Source organism: Nomascus leucogenys, chromosome 10, assembly GCF_006542625.1.
Source record: "Nomascus leucogenys isolate Asia chromosome 10, Asia_NLE_v1, whole genome shotgun sequence".
In the NCBI taxonomy this organism is placed as follows: domain Eukaryota; kingdom Metazoa; phylum Chordata; class Mammalia; order Primates; family Hylobatidae; genus Nomascus; species Nomascus leucogenys.
In genome coordinates this window covers 97,238,231-97,260,756 of record NC_044390.1, presented here as the reverse complement: position 1 = coordinate 97,260,756, position 22,526 = coordinate 97,238,231, and positions in this window count along the sequence as shown.

The following is a 22,526-nucleotide window of genomic DNA, read 5'->3' as shown; positions in this document are numbered from 1 at the left end:
AAGCGTGCCCCTCTTACCACAGCACTGCAAGGCTGGCACCGCCTGCAGCAGACAGCGCCTTGACGGGGGACAGAGGGGCCCTTTCTTGGCATCGAGGACATTACAGTAGCTGCGGGATTTGCATGGATAGAGGGAGGGAGGTGTCTGGGTAAGCCGTGGAGGTCCTCCTGCCTCGCTGCCATGCCCCCGAGGACACACAGGAAATGGCTCTGCTGGCCCCTGGGCCAATATTAAAGCTGGGAACAAGAAGGCAGGACTCTAGGGCTCAGGTGGGCTCACCTAGAACAGCTTGTAAAACAGGTCCCTGCTCAGGTCCTTCCAAAGCCACCTGTGGCAAAGCAGTAGATGATGGGTATAACCAGGGGTGGAGGGTGGCACGAGTCAGTGCCGCCAATACATGTCATGAAAAGCCTGTCCTAGGACACCAGGATAGAGGAGATTCTGCTTCCAGCTGGGTGAAGCTCCCCACTGAGCTCCCAGCCCTGCCCTCCCTCAGGAACCAGCCTTAGCTGCCTCTGCCCTGACCCCCATCTTCCCTTGAACTTCTGTGATCTGCATCCTGGGGTCAGGCGGTGGAGTGTGGCCTGACTTTTCTGTTCTGTTTGACTTGGACATGGGAAGACATTGCCTCTTTAAAGACACACAATCTCTCTCTTCTTTTTTTGGTGGGGAGAGGGAGTGGTCTGTATCTCTCTATGGAGCCTAGAGCAGGGTTGGGTAGCTATGCAGCCCAGGGATGAAGGACAGATGGCCTGGGCGTGCAGGTAATGGCTGCTTCTCTTGTCATTTATGTTAGTTATGGTGACACCAGTTAGGACCGAGCACTTACCAGTGTTCTCATTATATAACCCTACCCGCCCTTCCCAGAGGTTGAGCCTGTCATTAATGCCCCCATTTCACAGTTCAGAAAACTGAGGCCAGAGAGGTCAAGCAGCCTGCCCAGGGTCCCAGAGGCAGGGCGGAGCCGGTCAGCAGTCTGTGCCCACTGCTCCAGGGCCGGGTTCTTTGCTATGTCTCTGGCTCTTAGTGTGAAGGAAAAACCCTTAACAAGAGCAGTTGAAGTTTGGCTTCTGAGCTGTTGTAGGTTAAAAAAAGAACAAGGGCAGTTTGCCGTGGGGTAGCTGAGGAAGCTGATGACCTAGTCCCTTTTATAACACTGCCTCGAGACACACACACACAACACACAAAAACACTGACTTCCTTCTGATCACAGAATTAATACACATCATATAAAATGTATAACACACAAAATACGCATATATAGAGAGAGTGAAAATCTCATAGAGACACGCCACCCAGACTCTGTGCCCTGTGACTCCGTGTGCCTCTTCTGGTTTTTTTTCTGAAAGCCTGAGCACCCCGATTATATATCATATCCTAAGTGTGATCTTACTGTACATACCTTTCCACGGCCTACTTTATTTTTCACGTAAGATATCATGAGCATCCTTGCCCAGCAGGGAACATTCTTTAAAAAGGTCATCGTGGTGGCTCATTGACACTCCATTGGGTCACAAATTTTAATGAATCCCCCAAAGTTACTGGACATTTAGATTTTTCCAGTTATTTCCAATTTATTTTTGCTTCTCAATGTCATTTTCAATCTTTAACACAATATAACATATTGGAAAAGCGATCTAGCTTTGATTTGGTTTTCCAAAAATGCTTGGTGATCGGAGTTCCTGGCCCTAGAGCTGGAGTTTGGATGTAGTGTGCTTAGTGACTGGAGTTCCTGGTCCTAGAGCTGGACGTTGGATGTGGTGTCTGGTTTGTGGCACACACAAAGCAAGCTTAATCCTCGTTTCAGTTCTGGGTTCAGAGTGCAAGCTGGCTGCTTATCCGGTTTTGGGGTTGGGCTCGGAAGGTGGGAGGAGGTAGGCCGCACGCCACCCCAGTCCCCTGGCCTGATAGACAGGTTTGTGAAGGGAGGTGCCAGAGAGGTGGAGACACTCTCCCAAGGACACACAGCAGTGATGCCCAGAAGGGAGCCGGAGCCCCACGGCCTACACCCTGGGCTGGGGCTGTGGCTGTGGCATGCATGTCCTTGTGCCTTTGAAAGTTCGAAGTCAGGCTTGTGCCATATTTTTTGCAACCTGTGACCTGCGAGTCAACCCTTCTCTGACTTGCATATTTGGAGAGACGTCAGCATGCCACGGCCCCCAGCACAGGCCATTTGCTTAGGAGCTGTGCATATTGAGTTTGCACAGCGTCCCTTTCCTTTCCATCTTCAGCAAACGCTTTTCACTTTTTATCCTTGGCACAGAGGGAAAAATGTTTCTGCAGGCGGCCGCTTCATGTTTCCCATTCGCCTCTACCACCGGGAAAATGCCGCTGAAAGGCCTGGGATGAAAATTTCTCTCCTAAGACTCTTTCCATCTTTTACAATGACAGAGGCGTGTTATGGCCTGAGTTTACCATAAACACAACTGGAAACAATATGACAGCCTGTGGAGACGTGGGGGAGCGAGGGGGGTGTCTGCGGAAAATGCAGGGACAGACGCGTTTCCTCTCACATGGACTCCGAGGCCACAGTGCCGCTGCGAGCCCCCTTTTTCCAGGGCCCCTGGGATTACAAGACGGTGTGCTGCTGGAAATGTCTCTTCCCACAGTTGTCAGTTAACCTGGGCTGGGTTAAGTGAGGCAGGAGGGCTTTGGAGAAGGGGCTGGAAGAATCTTCTGGGTGGGCTGCCATGCGAGGGTGGGGCTGGGGCACCATGGAGGTGTCAGGAGTCCCGTTCCCATCCCTCCCACCCACGAGAAACTTCTCAGGAAGGAGGACGTCGTTCCTGGCAGGAGGGCGTGCTCGGTGGTGGTGATGGTGGAGGCCCTGCTGGGGCCACAGGGTCAGTGGAAGCCGAGGCGTTCCACACTGTTCTAGTTTAGAACCACAGGCAATGAGACCCAAAGACCTGACCGCTCAAGCCCTTCCATTGCTCTACAATGCTGGCAAAGGAGGCGGCCTCTCTGAGTCTCCCATCTCTCATCTGAGAACGTCAGCCTCTGGCAGTCAGTTTTATGTGGCCAGGCTTAGCATACCTGGAGAGGAACCCAAACCCTCATCTCAGGGTTGCTGGGCAAGTGTTTTGGAGACATAGTTGATGCCTACAGTCAATAAAGGCGCTTGCCCCTGAGAATGTGGGAGCACATCACCCAGCCCACAGAAGGCCTTCCGAGGGAAAGCAGGTTTCACGAAGGAGGACAAATTCTGCCTCATAGAAATCCTGCCTGAGGCTCCAGCCGCCAGCCTGCCCTACAGATTTTGGATTTTCCAGCAGCCACAATCGTGTGAGCAAATGCCTTCAAACAAACCCTTCTCTATCGACCAACTGTCCATACCCATATTTACACCGAAATCCACAGTGTCATCTATGTTTGCCTTCTGCTGGTCGCATTTCCGCAGAGCCTTCATGGACACACCGAGTTAGCCACTAGAGCTTAACGAGTCACCTACGTAATGCACCCAGCCCCATGTCCAGTCACAGAGGACGCCTTGGGTCATGACAGTGACAAGGTCGACTGTGCTCAGCCAAGTTCGTTCTCAGAGTTCGTGTGTCCACACATGGAGGCCCCCCCAGACGCTGATGTGATGTTCAGACGCTGAGTGTGGACCCTCGTTGCCCCCTCTGCCCGCGGGCCACTTGCTGCAGCTCTGCCCTGCGCCTGGCCGGGTGCACACCAGTGGAATTTATTTTATCTTGATGAGCCTGAAATAAACTCTCCATTAGGAAAATTGTACATTTCTGGCAATTTAAGACAGAGAAAAAGAGAAAGAGAGAGAGTGTGTGTGCAAGAGCTTGACACGCACTTCAGACAACTGTAAAAAAAAAAAAAAATTGATTCCCAGGAGCGTGTGTGGGGAGCTTGGGGAAGGAGCCCCACTTAACTAGGTCTTTGGATGAAAACTGCCCTGGTGACATGCTCCAGGTAAAATAGAAAAAGCCCGTTTATTTTTTTCTTTAACAATCACACTGGATTCTGAAATTAAGCTCTGGGGCAAGAAGGTCTCAAAAGATATCCCTTGGCAAGATGCAGTGGCTCACACCTGTAATCCCCCAGCACTTTGAGAGGCTGAGGCAGGCAGATCACTTAAATCCGGGAGTTTGAGACCAGCCTGGGCAACATGGCAAAAAAAACCCGTCTCTACAAAAAATACTAAAAATAGCCAGGTATGGTGGTGCACCCCTGTAGTCCCAGCTACTCTGGAGGCTGAGATGGGTGGATCCCTGGAACCCGGGAGGTTGAGGCTGCAGTGAGCCATCATTGTGCCACTGCACTCCAGCTTGGGTGACAGAGCAAGACCCTGTCTCCAAAAAAAAAAAAAAAAAAAAAGCAAGCAAAGAGATCCCGTGTTCACCTGTCATTAGCTACTGTCATCAATGGGGAACTAAGCCTCTCTGTTCACCTCCCCCTCCTTTTTTACCTCCCATCTCTGTTTTCACTTCTCATCTTTATGCTCAAACTAGGCGCGATTCACAGCCAAGCTGACTCTCCACTGTCTGGCTTTCAGACAAATCTCCCCCTCTTCTCCAACACCCAGGAGCCAGCTCCCGCTTTCCACCTGGCTATCATCCCATTCCCAGATCTGCACACCAGCATCCAAGCACCGGGGCTGGCCCCTGGTCTCCAAGCAGCTTCACCCCTGAAGCCGCACCCAGCCAAGCCCGAGCCCGAGCCTACTTATTCTCCATTTCATGCAACAAATCGCGGGAGACCTGGAGCCTTTGAATCACCCACAGAAAACACCTTTCTGACTCAGTTCTTCTGAAATGCCCCAGGACTGGCAACCGAGCCAGTGTAAGCTGGTGTTTGTAGCGGGTGTGCCCATAAGCTTTCAGAAGTGGCTCACTGTGCACCCAGGGAAGGCCAGGCTCAGAAAGTAAACACACCGTGTTTCTTTTAGGTTTAAATGCGCATTTTGAAACATGGAGACTGCCCTGTTTTGTTTAATTGTCGTTATTCAGTCGTTTGTGCTACCAGGAGGTCAAATACAGTTCTCACCGCCCGGGAAGCTGTCTGGGCGCAGCTGTTCTCTGGTTCACGAGCTGTTTAACTGCACAGTGATATGCAAGATGTGGGCATTGCATGGACCTGCCTCCAGGCGTTTTGCTGCAGGTGAGCTGCTGGCTTGTAGCTGCTTGTAGATCTCTGCCAGCGAGAGATTTAGTGCTTCCAACATACGAAAACTGGCCCAAAGGCTTTCGCCGAAATAAAAGACGGCTGTTTACCACAGTTTGGACAGTATTTGTTTGCAGATGTCTGCGAACTGTCGCGGAGAAACCTCTCATTTTATTCACTAGATGTATTAGTTTCCTGGGGCTGTTGTAACTGAGGACCACAAGCTGCGTGGCTTAAAACAAGCAACATTTATTCTTGCACAATTCTGGAGGTTAAAAGAAGTCCAAAATCGAGGTGTTGGCAGGGCCAGGCCCTCTCTGCAGGCTCCAGGGGAGGCTCCTGCCTTGCCTCCTGCTAGTTTCTGTCGGTTGTGGCAACCCTGGGTTTGTGGCCACATTGCTCCCATCTCTGCCTCTGTCTCCATGTGGAGTCTCTGTGTCTCTTCTCTTACGATGACATCGGTCGTACTGGAGTGGGCCCAGCCCAGTACGATTTCATCTTAACAATTACCTCTGTGATGACCTTGTTTTCAGACACAGTCACATTCTGAAGTCCTGTGTTCCTAGGACCTCCACCGATCTTTTTGGGGGATGCAGTTCAACCCACAATAGTAATCCATGTTTTATTCCATGACTTAAAAACATAAGCTCCTTGGTCAAACTAGAAAAGCAGACAAAGAATATGGAAAGTCAGACACTGAGAGTGGGGGCGGGTAGCGGGTCACAGGCACCAACGCCCGTCGGGGCCCAGCTGTGAGCATGAAGGAGGGTTGAGTCCTGGGTTAGAAACACCCGCTCAGCACATCCAGCTTGGGTTGTGCCTGGGATAGAGTTGTATGTGCAAGAAACGCCCCAGTCTTCCCTAACTCCACTATGAGGAGACATTTCAGAGAAAGCGCAAGTGTGTGGGAAAAGTTGGCAGACTTCTGCTGTCAGGAACGGAGTATGAAGGAGCGGCGAGGTCTGTGGCAAGCTGGACGGTCCAGGCCTCCTCTAAGGGGCAGCCCCAGGGAATCCCAGCTTGTTACTCCCATGGAAGGCCTTGACTCCTCAAGGGAAGCTGGACAACTGGGCATGGGAGTGAAATGACCTGATTTGTACATCTTGGTAACAAAACAGAATTTGTTAAGGACTTGGGGTAGACAGAGGCATCTGTAGGCAGAGCTGAACCTCTGAGTGTCGTTTTGTTTCTTCTGACTCGTAGAAAGGGGAAACAGAGGAGGACCTGGTGGGGGTTGTGGAATGCCTTCTGTGGCAGGCTTGGCAGTGGACTCCAAGACATCCAGGCCCTAATCTCTGAAACCTGTGACTATGTCATCTTCTACAGCAAAAGAGACTTTGCTGATGTGATTCACACAGCTTCACGTACCTCTATGTACATGTCAGGGACACAGATACACATGCACATACACAGATACAGAAGTGCACATACACATGCACACACATACACACATATCACCCAAATACCGACATACACATACGCACATGTACACACACATCACCCAAATACAGACGTAAACATGCACACACATAGGCACATGCACACATGCATGACATACACACATCACCCAAATACAGACATACAAGCACGTACACACACATACACACATGCACATGGATACACATCGCACAATGCACATACATGTTCATGCATATACAACCACACATGTACACACCACACACATATGACAATCTGCATACCCATCTGCACACATGCACACAGATTCACACATGCACAATACACAGTACACACATATACACACATACACATACACATATCACAAATATACACACACTACACATAAACACACACACGCACATACATGCACACAGATACACATGCACATATGCACCTACACATATCATACACATACATACACATACAGGTGCACAATCACAGGGTTAAGCCCCACACATGTACACATATATACACATTACACATACATACCTGTGCACACATGCACACACACAGATTTACCTACGTACAGTACACAGCACACTTGCACTGCCCATACATATACCACAAATATACACACATACACAGGCATGCACATATACACACAGATACACACATATGTGCATGCACACATCCACACATGCAAATGCATACCCATGCGTGCATAACCATACATGTACGCAAACCACACATGTACACACATATACACACACATCTGTACACACATGCACACGCACTGAATAACATACATATAATACACAGCACACACACACACACACACACGCACACATCGCACACACACACCACACCCCCCGGGCCCCAGGCCTGCATCAGCAGGGATATGCTGGGGAGTGCTGTCTGTGTGCCTGGCCCCAGGCTTGGGGGGTGCATGCTGCAGAACTCCGCCTGCCCTGACCTCCCTGTGCTTCTGCAGCAGGGATAGCTGAGTAGTGGCGGGGACACACCATAGGCCTTGGCACCAAGAGGGAGCTCTCTGCATGAGAGTGGGCTGGGGACTGTTGCTTGCAGAAACAGGAGGGCCTGGTGGCTCTCACCTGGGCAGAGGCAGCAGAACCAGAGAACTTTGCCAGGACCTCACCCGGGCAGAGGGAGCAGAACCGGAGAACTTTGCCAGGACTTCGCCCGGGCAGAGGAAGCAGAACCGGATAACTTTGCCAGGACCCGGCTGCAGCTTGTTCTTCTGCGTCTTTCAGGTCCCAGTGGGACACTTAACTCGTTCATCTGCTTACTTTTTTTACCCTTCGCAGGATCCCTTTTAATGTGTTTTAAAGAGCAAGCCTGCGTTTCCTGCCTGGCCCGAGTCAAGAGCCCAATTCTCCAGGGTGCCTCATGGTGCTGGGGAGGGAGGAGCTGGCCCCACGGGAAGAGTGTGTGTCCTGGGGCTGCCGGCCTCACGCAACAGGAGCCTCTCCTCTCACCGCTCTGAAGGCTGCAAGTCCAAAGTCAAGGTGTGGGCGGAGAGGCTCCTTGTGCAGGCTCCGTGGGAGCGTCTGTCCCAGGCCTCTGTGCAGCTGTGGTGTGTGGTGTGCCGGCAGCCCTCGGCCTGCCTAGCTGTGGTGTGCCGGTAGCCCCCGGCGTTCCTAGCTGTGGTGTGCCGGCAGCCCCCGGCGTTCCTCGGCTTGTGGACGCATGATTCCACTGCAGTCTCCACCTGTGCCTCCACGTCGCCCTCCTGTGTGTCTCTGTGTCTGCTCTCCTCCTTCCTAGAAGGGCTGTCTCCTTGGATTTCATGCCCACCCTACTCCAGTGCACGCTCTTTTCCATCCTTACCTTCATGACATCTGCAGTGTCCCCATTTCCAGATGAAGTTACATTCGGAGGAGGGCATGACTTTTGGGTGAACACTATTCATTGCTCCACAAAGAGCATTCTGGGAAGTGTGGCAGGGGCTCAATGCCTCAGGGGTGCTGTGGTCCATGGTCCATGATCTTCCCTGGTCTTGGCTTCTGTAAATGCCTGGCTTCCATCTCACCCCTCCCCATGGGATCCAGAGCACAGACTCCGGTGAGAAGTTGCCCAAGTTCAAATCCTGGTTCTGATGTTTCCTAACATGGGGACCTTGGAGATGAGCCGTGCCTTGGTTTCCCCATCTGTAAGCATGAGGAGAGTGGTGACCTCCTGGACCTCATGGGCTTGCTGCGAGCCTGGGATCAGCCCGTACACATGAAGGGCTCCTAGCAGAGCCTGGCAGAGTCTCACTCAGGTGCCCACTTCCTTTTCCTCTGACTCTGGGCAAGTTGCTTGTCTGCAGTAACCCTCAGTTTCTCTGCGGTAAAATGAGCATAACAATATGCCCTTTCAGAGGGGGCGTTGTAAGATCAAAGGGATCGTTTCTAAGCAGCTGGCTCCCAGTCCAGGTGCTCGGTAAAGGTCAGCCATTATTACCCGTATATAATGAGTTCCTATTTCTGCTGTAACAAATCACCAAGCTAAGGGCTTAAAACAACACGGATGACTCACCTTACAGTCCCGGAGGTCAGGAGTCCGAAACAGGTCTCACGGAGTTACACTCAGGTGTCACCAGGGCTCTGTCCCCAGGGAGGCTCCGGGGTGCAGGGGGAAATCCATTTCCTTTCCTCTTCCAGCTTCCAGAGGTGCCCACGTTCCTGACTCCCGCCCTCCATCCCTCCGACCTCCACTTCCCTGGTCGCCTCTCCTCCTCTGCCTGCAGCCCTCCTGCCTCCCTCTTCTAAGGGCCCTGGGGATGACATTTGTCCCACACAGGATACCCAGGAAAATCTCTCCAGCTGATTTGCAAGTCCCTATTACCCTGCAAGGTGACACAGTCGCAGGTTTCAGGGATGAGGGTGTGGACATCTTTGGGGAGACCCTTAATCCACCTCTCATAATCCCCAACACTGTCCGTCTTCTGTGTCAAGCAGATAAACAAGCCCACCGAGAGCTGCTCTCTGCCTGCACAGACGCCAGCCGCAGACCGTGCCTGCCCCCTGTTCAAAGCCACCCACGTTCTGGGAAGGAGGAAGGAGCACTCGCTCGCTCATTTGGCCGGTCCTGCTGAGACGGCCCTGGCTCTGCCCAGGGTGCTCACTCTGGCTTGCCCTGTGGCTTCAGGAGTCCCTGGTCAGCAGCTGGACCCCTCCCCGCTGGCTGGCCTCTGTCCCCACACTCAGCACCATCTGTGCTCCAATCCCACTAGTCTGTGGGTCACACCCATGCACCCCGTAAGCACTTTTTGTGTAAACTATTAATAAACTCTGTAAACCCCCCAGATGGCATCACATAGGTGCTCAGCGAGTCTGGCTGAATATATGAATGAATAAAAATAACGGACAATGGAAGAAGTCACCTGGCTCTATGTTTTCTCTTCCTGGCAGAGGAAACGTAACTCGCACGGGACTCGGGGAGGCCTGTGGATTCTAAGCACTCCTGCTACCTCTAAGTGGAAGTCTGGAGTCCAGTGAAGACATCAAAAGTCACTCTAAGGAAGCTGAAACACAGGGTATCCAGTCTAGGGGCTTGGAGGCGCGGTGATGGACAGTGAGAAAACAGGCAGGCTTGGTTCCGCACCTGGAGACAGGCAGAAGCAGGGAGCTCCACCTCCCATGGGCTGGAGGGACACTGGGAGGAGATATGTCACCTGACCTGGGCCCATCCGAGCTAGAGCTGAGCACGGCCACCTGGACAGGAGCAGGGACCCTGGAGGACGCCTGTCCCATGAGGAAAAGCTGCCCCTGCAGAGCAGAGAGAGAGGGAGAGACACTGGCTTCTCCCTGCTCCTGGCCTCCAGATTTCTGCTGCCAGGGCCTCCTTTCTTTGACCCCACCTAGCAGCCAGGCAGCGAGGGAGGCAAGAAGGGTGGTTTCCTTTCATGCCCAGCGGGGCCCAGAGCGTGTGGGGTGGACTCAAGAATGAACAAACTGCTCCAATTTTGTTGGGGAGGATCCCAAAAAACCTTTAGAATGCCCTCCACCCCCACCCCCTTACAGATGGGTGGGGTTGTGGGTGTGGGCACAGATGGCGCCAGGGAGATGGCATCTGTCTAGAGTACAGGAAAAAGGTGCCAAGGGCCTTCAGGATTTTTGGCCACTCCTGTTCTTTTGCTAACTTTGTCTGGATTTCTCTCTGAGGAACCTAAAGCTCTTTGCATGTATCCCTTCATTTAATCCACGGAACAGCCAAATGACGCCCATTTTACAGACTGAGAAACTGAGGCCAGGGACACCCAGCTGGGACTTACATACACATGGTGCAGCTGCCAAGCCCTCTTTCTGCCTGTCTGGGAGGCCCTTGCCAGCTCATCCGATGGTGCCATTGCATGGTGACCCTGGGGAGCTCTGGGCGGGAGTATCCAGGGGCTCTGCTGCTACTAATCACAGCGTGGACTGTGCCAGCAGGAAGCCTGCACCCACTGTGAGCCATCCGTGCACGCACCAGGGCAAGTAGCTCATCTGTAAACACAGGATAGGCAAAAATGCAAAGGCAGGAGTTAGCACCAAGGTATCGGGGGCAGGTGAGAGCCAGGCGTGCACCCCCCGCCCGAGGGGTCGTCTCTGATGCAGGCAGCCGGGAGCAGACGAAGGAGACGGAGCCAGCCAGCTGGCTTCAAATCTTGTTTTGCTTCACTTCCTAGCTGGGTGGCCTTAGGCACATTTCTTGTCCTCTCTGCACCTCTGCAAACTAATCTGTCAAGTGGGGAATGTCATAAAATCTGTCTTATAAGTTGCTGTAAGTATTAAATATGAGGAAAAAAGCTAGAGAGCTTGGCACCTAGCATGCCCCTCCAAATCATGAACTTGAATGTCTTCCTTTCCACCCTCAGACCTTTCAGTGTCTGGGAGAGGGCCCGGCATGCAGGCTCTCCATCCTAGGGACCTGTGACTCCTGACACCACAGGCCATCTCTTTTAAACACTTGCTATCTTTTTCCACCCTGGCTCTTTCTGCTGGTGTCATGGGCAATGCCTACAGTCAGCGGACTGCTTGGGCTAACACACAACTTTCCAATGGATCTCTTGGACAGTTGTCTCCAGGGTGTGACTTTTCCAAGACGGTCATCACCGGCTCCCTCGTCCTGCTTGTTCCTAATTTTAATGTGGGTCATCTTCAGGGCCTGTGGTTTCCATGGAAAGACATCTCCTATCACGAGGAAGCTGGTGAAATTCCATGAGGATATTTCAGCACGAGCTGTTCTTCCTGATCCTTTTCCACGGATTAGCTTTGTGTATCCCCACAACTCTATGAAGCTGATATTATGATTATGATTATGATTATTATTAGCCTGCTTTTGCAGATAAGGAAACTGGGCACAAAGAGAGTAAGTTGTGGACCTGGGTTTGCCCAGCTGGTGAGTGACAGACTCGAGCCTCACATCCTGGCAGCCTGGCTCCACATTTTTCTAATTGAAATTTTTACAGAGATAACTGTAGATTCATAAATAATACACAGATCCCATGTACCTTTTACCCAGTTTTTCTAATGATAAAGTCTTGCAAAATGATAACACAACCTCATGGCCGGAACACTGACCTTGATCTAGTGTCACTTTTGTTTGTTTGTTTTCGGTTTGCTTGTTTATTTGTTTTTGAGATAGGGATTCACTCCTGTCACCCAGGCTGGAGTGCAATGCCATCATCCGGGCTCACTGAAACCTCTGCCTCCTGGGCTAAAGTGATTCTCCTGCCTTAGCCTCCCAAGTAGCTGGGACTATAGGCACATGCCACCATGCCTGACTAGTGGCTAATTTTTTTTTTTTTTTTTTTGTAGAGACAGGGTTTTGCCATGTTGCCCAGGCTGGTCTTGAACTCCTGGGCTCAAACAGTTCGCCCACCTTGGCCTCCCAAAGTGCTGGGATTAAGGTGTGAGTCACCATGCCCAGCCCGGCTTCACTTTTAACCACAACACTGCCTTGCCACACAGGTTAAAAGGTTGATGGTGATTCAACTCCAAACCTTAGGTCCATCTGACCACTTGCAGTGATGCTCCATTATACTTAAGGCCACATATGAAACCTTTCAGTGGCATTGAGTAAGTCACCTCAAAGATGCTTTGGTTTAGTGTCCCATCTGGGTCTCATCCATCCACCATGTGTCTCACACCATGCTCCTCAAACCAGCTGAAACACCACATGCCATCCCACAGGCTCATCTCAAATGGTGACTCTGACCCCAACCCTCCCGTCAAGAGGAGGGGCCTATATTTCTTCCCCTTGAATTTGAGTGGGCTTGTGACTACAGAAGTGATGCTATGATGATAAGATGCTTCTGATGATAAGCCATAAACAGTAACAAAGCATCCTCTTGGTTCTTTTGAAGATGCTGCTCCTGGAATCCAGCTGCCATATTGCCAGGAAGCCCAAGCTAGCCCATGTGGAAAGACCACATGGAGAGGCCACGTGAGTAGGTGCTGTGGTCAACAAACCAGCTGAGGTCCCAACCCGCAGACAGCCACAACCACCATATGTGTGAGTGGAGACACCTCCAGGTCTGCATTCCAGCTACTGGGTCAGCCCTGGATACACACGAGTGCTCAAAGCTGAGGCCCCAGACCATGGAGCAGAGAGAAAACAGCCCAAGCATGCCCTGTCCAAGCTCTGGCTGCTCAGAAGCCACGAGTAAAATCAATGGTTGTTTTATGCCATTAAGTGAAGGGTGTTTTCTTGTCTAGCAACACCATCCCACAAGCACTTCTTGAGCACCTGCTCTGGGCCCGGCAGGATGCTAGGAGCAGGATGTCATAGTGAACGGCCCAGACACAGGTCATGCCCTGTGGCATCTCCATTCTTGTGAACATAGAAGATGAAAGATAGAGTTTTGCCTCTCTTCATGCCAGGATTTGTTTTTGTTTCTGTTTTATTTTATTTTTAAGAGAGGGGGAAACTTGGACTCAATCCTTTTTGGGCTTTGATGCTTCTGCCAAATGAATTAGTCAAAAGTATTTTAGTCTGGCTGTGCCAATTTAGTGTAGCCTAAGCAGAATTAGCTGTGAGTCACCTTCTGTTGCTGTGCTGAAGGACTGACGTCCCCTGGGTGTGCGTGTTTGGCCTTCAGTACTGTAGCGTCTGACCCTTGAAAGTGGGGTGATATTACAGAGACTGATGGAAAAAATGGGGTGGATAGGGGCTTGGGCCCTGGCCTCCGAGTCTTATCGGGATCCGCACCTTTGGAGCCATTTCAGAGCATCTAAACAAGGTCTTGGGGTAGCTGGAAGAGTGTAAATCATCCCTCATGGGAGGGAAGGACTTGGCTTGGGTGACAGTCATAGAGCCCAACCATGACGGGCGGTGCTGAGGGGTGGTGACCAAGCCACGCTCAGCTGGGAGCTTTGACTGGCATACCCTTCTCTCCAGCTGAGCAGAGGTCCCTACCCACAGTGTTCCCAGGGCTCTTCCAGGGGCCAGCTGGGGATGGCAGTGGGCGGATGGAAAAAGCCGATTATTTCCCTGGTTCAAGGCCAAGGCTCAAGTTTGCAAACTCTATGAAAACAAACACAAGAGTGAATGTGCCCAGTCCCAGCAGGACAGAAAACAGTCAGGAGGGGTTCCCAGAGGGCAGAACCAGGACTGGGAGAGACCCCAGGATGAGGTGCCCATGCCCAGACCCAGGAGGCGGACTTTCCCATCGGAAGCAAGGGTCGGTGGTGATGTCCGTGCCTCGTGCTGGAGTGACCGGGACGGGTGAACCCAAACGCTCAGTGGGGGCATCATTTCTGCAAACGGCATTGCAGATTTTCAGACACTGCCTCATCAGAGTGCTTCCAGATGGCCATTTGCCAAACTAGTAAATTCTCAATATTCCCACAGGAGACATTTGTTTTGACACTGAGCATCCATTTCTCCCATCTCCAGGAAACGGGGTTTTACAGTTTTTCCGGGGAACTCATCTCCCCTTATTCTCAGCCCTATCGCTCTGCAGGGATGGGCATGTGCAGACCTGGCCAATCAGAGCACTGTATCTCTTTGGCCACTGTGATTGGTTCAGGGATAGGCATGTGACCCAGTTCTGGCCAATAGCCACCAGGCTGAGAACGTCAGTTCACACAGGTGAGAAAAACAAGGTTCATTTCCACTGGGCTTGAAGCACAGGGGATATCAGCTGGGAAGCCTGCATAAGGGACATCGTGGGGAGCAAACGGCCTGAGAATGAGGACACCTGGAGGAGAGCAGGGCTGAGAGATGATTTTGACGATTGCATTTGAATCTAGCCGTGCCCAGATCCTTCTCTTGCCATCAGAGTCAATGCATTCCTTTTCTTTTCTTCCTTTAGACATTTGAGTTTGGTCTTAGGAACCTGCAACTGAAAAAGGCCTGGGGGAAAAAAAACATCCTATCTCAAAAATGATAGAATGGGTCTTCCAGGAGAATGTGCGTCTTGCCACAGAATAGGGGGAAGGGGCATGAGTTCGTCACTGGACGAGACCCTATGGCTTCCCTAATGAATTACCGCAAATTTAGGGGCTTAAAAGAAGCCACTAAAATCAACATGTTTATTTTCTTACAGCTCTGGAGGTCAGAAGTTCTGGAATCAAGGAGTCGCCAGCTCTGTGTTCCTTGGGGAGGCTCTCAGGGAAGATCCAGTCCCCTCTTTTTTCAGCCACTAGGAGCACCCACGTTCCTTGGTGTGTGGCCACTTCCTCCATCTTCAGAGCCACCAATTTCTCATCTCTCTGACCCTTCTTCTGCCATCCTGTTTCTCTGTGACCACAGCTGGGAACAGTCCTCCAACGTTTAGTGCTTCTGTGGTTAGACTGGTCCCACCTGGGTAATTCAGGAAAACCTTTCCATTTCAGGGTCCCTAACCCCTATTCACATCCACAAAGCCCCTTTTGCCCTGTAGGGTGACATATTCACGGGCCCAGGGGCTTGGATGTGGACATTTTGGTGGGGGGTGCCATTATTCTGCCTATCACCGTCACTCAATTAGCAGACATTTATTATGCACTTGATGTGGACTTCATATTTGTTGAGGGCTAAACGGGTTGTGAAAAAGTTTTTAAAAATCAAGAAAGCTTGATGAAACACCCAGTGCAGTAGGCCACACCAGTGAAGGTTTGATATTTTGGGAATATCAAGGGTGACAGAACGGCTTCTCCTGAACTTATGGGCAACCCTGGAGCTCCCTGTTGACCGCTGAAACAAGCGTCGCGTTTTTTTATTTTTATTTTTATGAAAGACACATCCAAACGAATGCAGAGGCGGGTGGGACCCTTTCCAGGCTGGGCGCTGGAGCATCTCCAGGTGGTGCTTTCTCCCAGCCAGCTTCGCTCGGCCGCCCCCACCCCTGCCCTTCCCTGACCTGACTGTGGCAGAGGCCCAGTCCCCTTCTAAACTGAGTGAGGCTTCCTGTTGCTGGGAAGCACAGGCCCCAAGTGGCTGTGAGGCCCGTGAGCCAAGCGTGGGCAGGAATGACAAGTCCAGGAGGAGTCATCTGAGGTGGAGGGGACGGCCCGGAGGCGGGTGGGTGCAGCCCAGCCTCACCCCTGTGCGGGTGTGCCAAGGGCAGGCTGGGCTCGCCACACCACCCCTCCTCCAGATAGGCCCTGCTGGTCACCAGCCACACATGACCCAGCTGCTCAGTGACTCCACCTCCAGGCAGGCGCTAGGATGGGTCCCAATGCACCTGGCATAAAACCCACACCCTGTGCCATGGCCCCCGAGAACCCCTGGTCTGGCTCCTCACTTCCCGAGGATCTCCTCCTGGTCCCTGTCCCAGCCCCCCTGACTCCGGACCCTCACAGACCCATCCTCTGTCCCTGGGGGACCCCAGCCCACTCTGCTCCACCTTGCAGCCTTGGCACGTGCTCTTCCCCATCCCCAAATGCACTTCCCCAGGGAGTCCCACAGCCATTCCCCGCCATCATTCAGATTGCTTGTCACAGGTCACCTCCTCAGGACACCCCCATGATCATTCTTTCTAACATTCCAGCCTCCACTATGTTGTCCTATTTATTTCATTCTTTTTTTTTTTTTTTTTTTTGAGACAGGGTCTCACTTTGTCCCCCAGGCTGGAGTGCAATGGTGCTATCTTGGCTCACTCTAGCCTCGACCTCCCAGGTTCAAGCGATTTTCCTGCCTCAGCCCCCCAAGTAGCTGGAACCATAGGCGCGCGCCACCACGCCCAACTTTTTTGTACTTTTTAAGGAGACGGGTTTCACCACATCTGTCAGGCTGGTTTCCAACTCCTTTTTTTTTTTTTTCATTTGAGACAGTCTCGCTCTGTTGTCCAGGCTGGAGTGCAGTGGCACGATCTTGGCTCACTGCAAGCTCTGCCTCCCAGGTTCAAGCAATTCTCCTGCCTCAGCCTCCTGAGTAGCTGGGCCTACAGGCGCACGCCACCATGCCTGGCTAATTTTTGTATTTTTAGTAGAGACGGGATTTCACCATGTTGGCCAGGCTGGTCTTGAACTCCTGACCTCCTGATCCACCTGCCTCGGCCTCCCAAAGTGCTGGGACTAAAGATGTGAGCCACTGCACCCGGCCTGGTTTCCAACTCTTGGGCTCAAGTGATCCACCCGCCTTCCAAAGCACTGGGATTAGAGGCGTGAGTCACAGGCCCTGGCCCCTGTTTCATCCTTTAGCGTGATTATCACTATTTCCGAGGATCCTGTTTTTCTTAGGTCACTTGCCTCTTATGTCACTGCAGCGTAACGGCCTTGAGAACATCATTTGACTGTCTCTTTTACTTGTTGCCGAGGAAAATGCTTGACAGAGAGTAGGCGTCCAACAGTAGCCACTGGGTAAGTCAGAACGGGTTGTGAAGGTGACCATCTTCATTCTTGTTGTGGGAGCCTCTGGCACCTGCGCCCTGGTGAAGTCCTCTCCCACACGGAGTCAGGAGGTAAGAATGCACGCCTTCCAAGTTTACACCATCCAGGTCGTTCTCTCCCACACGGAATCAGGAGGTGAGGATGCACACCTTCCAAGACTACACCCCCCAGGCCATCCTCTCCCAAACGGGGTCAGGAGGCAGGTGGAACTGTTTCCAGGCTGGGCATTGGAGCATCTCCAGGAGGTAAGGATGCATGCCTTCCAAGACTACACACCCCCAGGCCATCCTCTCCCACATGGAGTCAGGAGGTGAGGATGCACGCCCTCCAAAGCTACACCATCCAGATCCTTCTCTCCCACATGGGGTCAGGAGGTGAGGATGCATGTCCTCAAAGGCTACACCATCCAGGCCCTGTGGCTCTGCCTGGTCTCCTGGAACACGTGCTTCCAGAGCTTTCAGCCACCACAGAAGAAATACTTCTACCTGAGGCTGGCATGCTGGCGAGGCCATGTGGATAGCCCGTAGTCCTAGCTGAGCCCAGCCTTCCAGCCCTCCCTGCCAGGGTGTGAGTGAAGTCACATGGACCCTCTGGAACAGCCTCTTCTCAGAACCAGATACGTCCACATAGATGCTGTCCAGGCGAAGGAGAACAAAAGAGTCACCGTGGACCCTCCAGAACAGCTCTTCTCGGAACTAGATACCTCCACACGGGCCCTGTCCAGGCCAAGGAGAACAGAAGAATCACCCAGCCCAGCCCTGCTGAATTCCAGACCCATGGAATTGCAAGAAAACCATGTTTTTAAGCTGCTAAATTTTGTTGTTTGTTAAAGAGCAATAAATAATCTGAAATCTGAACACTAGGTTATTTATATAACAATGCACCATAAACTAGGTTGTTTATTAACAGCCTATATATATATAAATACACATACAAACCACACACACACACATTTTTTTTTTCTTTATCTAGAACAAGCTCGTCCAACCTGTGGCCCACGGCCTGCATGCGGCCCAGGACAGCTTTGAATGCAGCCCAACACAAATTTGTAAACTGTTTTAAAACATTATGAGAAATTTTTGTGATTTTTTTTTTTTTTTTTTTTAGCTCATCAGCTATCGTTCGTGTTAGTGTATTTTATGTGTGGCCCAAGACAATCAGTGTGGCTCAGGGAAGCCAAAAGATTGGACATTCCTGCTCTAGAAGTTGCTTTTTTTTGAACTCTAGTGGCCACAAGAAGAAAATAAACGCCTGCCATAAAACAAAAACTTAACAGTTCTAGGAACTTGGGCCTGGGAACCCAACTTTTCATTAAGTCTAAGATAGCATTGATTCCATTATTGTTGCCATCTAAGACTAAACCATGACACAGCATCCCAACTTTAGAGGGTGTTAAATATGAAGAATGTGTCTTAGAATTAGTGAAAAACAGTGAGTTTGCACATCATAGTGCAAATGGAATCCAGCAATTATTCCCAGCAGAAACGCAGCTCCTGTCGGGAGCCCTGGAGAGAACCTGGCTTCCCTTGCACAGGCGTTCACCGTTCAGCCTTGCCATGGCTCTTGTGGGCCCCACTCCCCATTTGCTGTCGGACGTTGGGCAAATTGTTAACCTCCCTGAGCCTCAGTTTCTTCATCCAGCAGATGAGGTAACTGTAGAACACATGTCCCGGGGCTGTCGGGAGGATTAAGTGAAGTGATGCGTGCAAGGCACTTTGCACCATCCCTGGAACCAGCAAGTGCTCAGGAAATGCTAGCGATGATGGTGATAATAACGATGATGATGGCAATGGCTTTTTTTTTTTTTTCTGACACGCCTTCCTTGTCCACGCTGCAGTAACTATTCCATCCTGGCTGAGACTGGGCACGATTTCTGCTTCGGGTCCTTTCTGCACAGCAGGCACTTTATAACCTAAGCCAGCTCTGCAGAGGGCACAACGCCATGGTCCAAATGTTTGTGTCCCTCACGAAATTCCTATGTTGAAATTCTCGCCTCCGAGCTGATGGTTCTAGGAGGTGGAGCCTCCGGGAGATGATCAGTCATGAAGGTGGAGCCTCGTGGATGGGGTCAGTGCCCTTAGAAAAGAGGCCCAAGGGAGCCCCTTTGTCGCTCCCACCGTGTAACACATAGCAAGGTGCCTGCGTCTATGTGGGAAGGACCCTTGGCAGACACCAATCTGCCTTTATCTTGGATGTCCAGCCTCAGAACTGTGTGAAATAAGTTTCTCTTGCTTATAAACCACCTGGTCTATGGTAGCTGGTTACAGCAACCTGAACAGGCTGAGACCCACGGATTTACAGCTTCCTCTTCCAGAGTCTGACTCCCTCCCCATGATTTTGTCTTTCCTGAAGCCTTCTGGGCCCCGTCCACACTTGCTTCCCCACCTCCCTTTCTCTGCCTTCAGTAGTTGTTTATAATTCAGTTTGAGACAGTAATTTAGAAATGACCTTCTCAAGACCTAGTTGGCATGAGATAAATTATGTTTCCCTAGGGCATTTTATTATTATTTTTGTTTTGTATTATCCTCTTATAATTCGCTCACAAAAGCCTGACCTCTCAACGACTTTGTAAACTTCTCATTGACTCCAGGCTACTGACAACTCCTGCTTACCAAACGCAGGTGAAGCTGTTCAGAAGTACAGCACGTCGCTGGAAGATAAGGAATGGTTCTTCTGTTGGCAGCATGGAACTGGACCCGGATGACATCAACATCTGCCAATAAATATGAGTTGAAGCTTTTTTTAAACAATGGAATATTGACAGTTGAACCTTCATTCAATAATGATGACGGCATAATGAAGTAGACACTGTTATTTGTCCTGTTGCTCAGATACAGGGACTGAGACACGGGAGAATGAAATGGGGTACTGATGTCGTCCTAGCCACTGCAGAGGGTGACACATGGGGCTGGGCTTGGTAGAGGGTATCATGATTATTAGCGTGGTTTTCATTACTGCTGTGGTCATTGACATTGTTGCACTCTATTTTTCTCCTAGCATTTGGACACATTCTGGCTGCCCGGAGACATTCCGGAAGCACATGCAGGAGAGCCTTGTGTGCCATCTGGCTGCAGCTGGGAAAGGCGAATCTCCCGTTTTTGATACTCTTCTCGAACCTTCACAGTACACAGAACCCAGTTCCCACATTTTGGGTGGCCAGATTCTCCTCTTCTATGATGGGGAGGACTAAACGCCCTTCACCAACATCCCTCTCAAAAAGCATGGCTGGGAGGCTTGCTTTCCTATATCCCTTTAAGAATTTGGGGCTTCATTTTCTCCACTCAGAGGAAGTTGTGATTTAGAAATTTCTGTCCCTCTGTGTTGAACACATAATTAAGATGATGGCCAAGAAATCTGGTCCAATTTTCCAAAAGCCTGGCCACCGAATGCCCAGCTGTTGATGAAGTTTCCATTTCAGACAGAACTCTAGCCTTGCAAACATTTGGCCCATAAAAGAGTGGATTTTCCCATGGCCAAATGAGTCATTGGGAATATTGACTTGTCTTTTAAAAATCAGAGGTCACTTTTAAAAAATTGAGTTGAAATGCATGTAACATAAAACGAACCACTTTAAAGCACACAGTTCAGTGGCATTTAATATCTTCACAAGGTTGTGTAAACACCTCTCTCTACGTCCTAACATTGTCATCACCCCAAAGGAAAGCCTGAACCTGTGATCGGTCACTGCTCACTCCCTGCTCCCGAACACCCAGCTCCTTCCCCCGCTCCTCTGCTCTCCGTCTTTGCGGATTTGCCTCTTCTGGGCATTCCATGGAAATAAAATCACATGCTACGTGGCCTTTCGTGTCCGGCATCTCTTATCGTGTTTTGGGGATTCACCCACATTGTAGCATGGATCAGGCTTCCTCCCTTTCTGTGACTGGATAATATTCTGTTGTATGGATGGACCACAATTGTGTATCTATTCGTCCACTGATGGTCATCTGGGCTGTTTCCACGGAGATCGCGTTTAAGGAGAGATCAGAAACAGCTCTGGGCTCAGGGGCACTCTGTGAGCTTTTCTGTTACTCCCCCAGTCCCCCAGGGGATCCAGTTCTCACAGAGGTGTTGAGGGAGTCTGTCCCCACCCTCTCCACAGACCGCAGACCACGGAATCTGATGGTGGACACATGTGAGGCTCCAGAGAGGAGCCTGCAGTGCGGGAGGGCGTCGGTGGAGCCTGACAGCCCACCCCACCCTCAGAACAGCTTTTGGCCTCAGGAGCAGCTGCAGAATTCAGGCACCACCCTGCAGTGACCAGCCTGTCCCAGGCTCCGGGGTTTAGTCCAGGTCAGGCCCAGCGGCCGCCGGTGTTGGGCCAGGCTGCCAGGTCTGGAAGTGCTGGGGAGAAGGAGACCCCAGCCAGGCACCCGCAGGGCTGGGCTGTTACGGTGGGCATTGTGAGAAGGGCCCTGAACAGGGATCTGAGACCCCTGTTTAGCTGCATTCCTTAAAAGTGGTTGTGAGTAGACAGGGTCTCTAGGTTGAGGTGTGAGCTCCCGTCCCCCCAGTGATGCCTCACAGGGCATTAGTGTGCGCGAGGGAACGGTGTCCTCTGGCCCAGCACACGGGCAGCTTCCAAGGCACGGGGTCAGGCGGCCAAGGAGCTACCTGCATTTTCGCCAACCCAGACAGGGGATGGGACACCGGAGGTCTGCTGCCAGTGGGGCGTGTGTGTCCCCTCCGAGGCCAGACCTGGGGGTCTGCACGGTGCAGGGAGGGCACAGCTGGAGAGGCCTGTGTGACCCCTGTAGAGTGTGTGGGTGTGGGTGTGTTTCACAGTGTGTGAGGATGCATGTGGGTGTGTGTGTGAGGATGTGTGTGTGCATGGGTGTGAGTGTGTGTAAATGAATGCCCCACTGTATGCATGCATATGAGCGTGTACGTGTGTAAATGTGGGAGTGAATATGAGTGTGGGATTTCGTGAGGGTGTGAGAGAGAGGATGTCTGTGTGTGTAAGGGTAACAATCTTAGCCTACATGGCAAGTCGGCCATAACAACCACCACGACGCTCCCCACATGTGGGGCTGCCATGCGGATGCTGCTGGGCCTGGTGATGGGATGTAACTGGCACCTTGGCTTTGAGGGATGTGTCATGGTGGCTCCGTAAGAGGCCTTAGAACAGCAACCACAACCCAAGTGAGCAACCCTCAGTAGACAGCAGTGTCTAAGCAGTGAACCGCTACTACACACCAGCCGTGTGCCCAGCTCTCC